Source organism: Triticum urartu, unplaced genomic scaffold, assembly GCF_003073215.2.
Source record: "Triticum urartu cultivar G1812 unplaced genomic scaffold, Tu2.1 TuUngrouped_contig_8833, whole genome shotgun sequence".
Classification (NCBI taxonomy): Eukaryota; Viridiplantae; Streptophyta; class Magnoliopsida; order Poales; family Poaceae; genus Triticum; species Triticum urartu.
This window is the reverse complement of record NW_024119820.1, coordinates 5,888-10,574: the sequence shown is the minus strand read 5'-3', so window position 1 is coordinate 10,574 and position 4,687 is coordinate 5,888. Positions and strand designations below refer to the sequence as shown.

At 44.3% G+C, this 4,687-nt stretch overlaps 1 non-coding gene across 1 annotated transcript; it reads right to left on the bottom strand.

Annotated features, from left to right (window-relative positions):
- Window positions 1-1,129: 1,129 nt before the first annotated feature.
- Window positions 1,130-1,201, bottom strand: TRNAP-AGG. Its single transcript has one exon. It is a non-coding gene; the product is annotated as a tRNA-Pro (tRNA).
- Between the last annotated feature and the right edge of the window lie 3,486 nt (window positions 1,202-4,687).

The window sequence follows — 4,687 nt, the reverse complement described above, 5'->3', positions numbered from 1 at the left end:
GAGGAAAACAAGAGCATTAATTGGGTGCTTTTGCAAACTACAAAAAATATTCCACCACTCATCATCTACTTTGGTTGGTGAGATTTTTGAATTGAGCCTTATAAACCGAAAAGGAGGGAGTAGAAGAATGGAGAAAAGTTCATTAATCTGTCTCTTTGGAGTCGGAAGCTCCTTGGGACTTGGGTTGATTAGCTGGGGAGTGAAGGAGATGGAGTTGGGGCCCTTGGGGAAAGAACGAGAGACGAAGCGATTAGCGAGGTTGGGGCCCTTGGGGCGCTTACCGGAGAACGAAGCGATTAGCATTTTTTTTCAGGTAAAATAACGAAGCGATTAGCAATCTGGTTTTTCTAGGGGTGATTAGCAATCTGGTGCGTGTGTGCGTCAAGGGAGGTGTCTCTCTCCGAGTGGGTTGGGCCTGCTGAATCAATTTCTTCTTATTAACCAGTGCGCACATACCGTACGTAAGAAACATGCCAGGGACGGGCCCTAGGCGGCCGCACTAACTGCCTATGCACAGGGCCGGCCCTGAGGACAGGAGTAGCAACAGATGTTGCTAAGATGACGATTTCAGACATATTGATGTATGACCTTGTAAGATCTTTATGAATAATTAATAAAATGACTGCATGCATCTTCAGATGCAGAAGTCAGGGTCATCCTCCTTTTCTAATAAAAAACTATTACTTGTATCGATCTATTGTGATTCGTAGAGGTAGACCAGGAGATGTCTACATCGTGTTGGTGTTTTGACTCTATTGGAAGTGAAAACGTGACTTCATGAGACGTTGATGTAAACTCTGATGAGGAAAAGGGGAATTTCGTGTGGGAGCTAGCTAGCTTGAAAGATCCATCACAGCCACATTTGGACAGGCGGTGCCTGCCTACCTTGATTCGTGGGAGATTGCATTGCAGCTAGCTAGCAAATTAATCAAGCTCTGGCAAAGAAGACGATTCCACCAGCATTGGACAGGAGTACTAAGAGCCCCGTCCCCTTGAAGAGAAGAGTATATATATCTGTGAGTACAATGTTACTTCACAGAGATTGATTTTCATGACTTTTGATTCGCTAGTTACATCACACATGGTAAGAAAAAATAAGGAAATGGTAAAAAATAAAAAGATGAAAACTGGGGCATTCCGAGAATTGAACTCGGGACCTTTTGCACCCTAAGCGAGAATCATACCACTAGACCAAATGCCCTTTGTTTGCTATATTTTTCTATACATATGAAGAACAACGCAGCAGAGATTGACCTTTTAAAAGAACAATATGCCTTATAGTTTGGAACAGAGGGAATGGATAGTGGTTATATTCAGAAACTATATATGATTAATGATTTGGCACTAGACATCAGTAATATCGCTATCTGGCCATTCTGAGTTGCTGCTGGCCAGATAGATTACATACTGCCACACGGTCAATCGTTTCTTTTAACGGGGACACACGGTCGATCGTTGATGTGCTTATGAAGATCGTGTCGTCGTTTCTTATCAGACCGATGTTTAACTCTGTTGTAAGTGAAAGTGTGGTCGATGAGACGGTGATAAGGTATGCATAGACGATGCCATGATGGGAAAAAAGGCTCTTGAAAGGGGGAATTTTGTGTGGGAGCTTAGCTATTTTGAGAGACCGATCCCGGTCACATGTGTATGTGGGTACATGTGGTGTACACGTTGCTCTCACGCAAGCGTCGCTACTGCAAAAGGAAGCTGTAGGTTGCAGCTGGTAAACTAAGCTCTAACTAGTAATATATCTCTGAATGCAATGGAGTAAGTAAATAGCGAAAAACTATCACAATTAAAGTTAGGATTCTATAAAAAGCTAGGTTACAAAAATGTACAACTTAGAGTCTTTCTTTTTGCCAAAAAGAAAACTATTAGCTATATGAAAGAAACTGTGCTACATGTAGTGTCGCGGGCCTACTTGGATAGAAGGAACGGAAGTGATCTCAGGTACTAGTTGCGGGAGATCATAGGGCACGGTCGGTAGCTACGCCGACCTATCGCTGGAAAGAGAGGTTGGGATGGGGCACCAGGGCATAGGATCAAGGAAAATAGGTCGAATAGATTTATACTTGCTTTCCTCCACGTCCAGGGGAGCTATATATATGTAGCACAATACAGCTTTGCAGCTAAGCCAACAAGGTTAAAGACCTTCTACGGGACAAAAATCTTCCTATCTTCAATCTTACTACCTTATTTAGACTAACTGAACTTGAACACATCCCTAGCCATCTGGTTAGGACTTGGCTTGCGCCTCCTGTAAGTCGCCCCCCACATGACATATCCCCCTGCATTGTGAAACAGCTCATCCTCGAGCTGGAAAGTCGGGTAGCGTTCTTTGAAAGTTGTGACATCTTTGCATGAGGCCGCTGATGCCGATTGGCCTTCCCACCAAATCAGGATCGGTTGCATTCCCTTGGCAAGGTGGGCTCGCAACGCCTTGTGAGGAGTCGGATGTGCATGTTCTTGGAAAATTGCTGGAAGTCCTGGAGGCGTCTCCGGAGGCGTCTCCGGAGGTACTTCTTTAGGAGACCCACATAGAAGACATTGTGAATGCGAGCACGAGGTGGCAGTTCCAAACGGTAATACTCGTCCCATGGCAGCCATTGAAGATTGGCGAGGACGGTCATCGGTGAGTCAGCATGGGTACATGGATATTACATGATTAACGGCTTCAGATTGTCTGTCAGATTGTAGATGAAAGGCAGGCCTCATATGCAGACGAGTGCGTCAAGGCGTGAAAAAAGCCATCTGAAGGCCAAAAGTGAACACGGCATCGCAGCCAGAGGCGATGGAGGCAGGAACCCATGGAGGCGGACAATGTTGGAGAAGAATGCCTTTGCCACTGTCTCAGCCGTGTAGGGGTGCCCCAAATGAGTATATTTGGAGAAACGGTCCACGTCGTGAGTGTGACACACTTGCCATCAACTTTGAGAAGCCCTTCTATAAAGTCAATGGCGATATCTTCCCAAATACGGGAGGGAACAACCAGTAGTAGAAGCAAGCCGGCTGGGTGGAGTTGTTTCATCTTGTTGCGCTGGCACACCATGCAGCCACACTCGAGCTTGAGGCAGGTGGAAGTCGCAGCAGAGACGATGAAGCGACTTCTTGATGCCTTCGTGGTAGTCATCATGGGCTGCTAGCACGTCAAATGTGATGGTGCTATCAATGAGAGCCGATGGATCACCAAGCTCGCCAGCCTCTCGTTGCTCGCGGAAGGCAACCAAGGTCGGGTCAGTGTGAGCGGCCTGACGACAGGCATTAGTGACCTGGATAACATGTACTCCCTCCGTTTTTAAATATTTATATCTTTTTAAAGATTTTAAATAGATTATCACATACAAATATATATATATACATATTTTAAAATATAGATTCACTCATTTTACTGTGTATGTAGTTATTTGTTGAAATCTCTAGAAAAACAAATATTTAAAAATGGAGGGAGTAGGCATTAGTCAGTAATAACACTGCTGGTCATTCTTGATTGGCCCGGACGGATTCATCACTACCAAACGACGTGCTTATGAAGATGCCACACAACGTGCTTTATGAAGATGGTGTGTGAATTGATGAGATGATGATGAGCTACAACCATGTGACACATGTGGTAAACAATCCCGAACAAGAAAAAATGATGATGAGGTATCTGCGATCGAGGAGAAAAGCGGAAAAGGGCTCTTGAAAGGTGGAATTTTGTGTGCAGTCACATACGTATGCTGATCGGTATGTGTGGTGTGCAAGTTGCTCTCAAGCAAGAGTCACACTGTGATCGGTCGATGGTCCGATTATCTTTATCGTACGTGCACTCATCAAAGTGAATACATGTTCTCGCAAAAGAAAAATGAATACTTCCTTTCTGCCGAGAATCACGGTTTCTTTCTTGTCATGACAAGAATCACAATTGGTATTGCCTCGCCGTCCGTCCGCTTGTACCCCCACACATGTACATGCCCAAGTTGGAAAAGGAATTTGATTTTCATGGCGTCTAAGCAGAATTATTATTATTTTCAACAACAAAAACAGCGAAAAAACAATTATGGGGCTTTCTGAGAATTGAACTAGGGACCCCTCGCACCCTAAGCAAGAATAATACCACTAGACCAAATGCCCTTTGTTCCATACATGTTCTACAAATTCATCAAAGATAGGGGTGTTTGACTTTTTACAAGAATAATACTAGTATAACTTATAGTTTGGAATTGAAGGAGTATGTAGTCTCCGTAGACCGTAGCCTATAACAAACCTAAGGAAGTGCATCTGCAGTGTAGATAAGAACTAATAGTTGTGATTGTAACAATCTCTTGTTCGGCAGGTTTGCACTTCTATATACATAAATGTATGATCCATCGATCAGCAAGTTTGCATTTCTATGTACATAAATATACGATCACTATTGGGAGGTTCTTCTTCCTGCGATCGACCGACATCATCCTTGATGCTCTTATCATGCAAGCAATCTGTCTCTACCTTAACTCTCAGTAAATTCATCCCCTTCATACACAATGGTCATCCACTTCCATTGAGATTGGTAACATGGCACATACAACTATGTACCACTTGTTCCATACACTGTAGGGGGGGCTAAACTAAGAGCATCTCCAGCCGCGCCCCCAACAGGCCCCTCAGGGCGACTTTTTTCACGCCGACGCCGGAAAAAAAAACCCAGTCGCGCCCCCAAGAC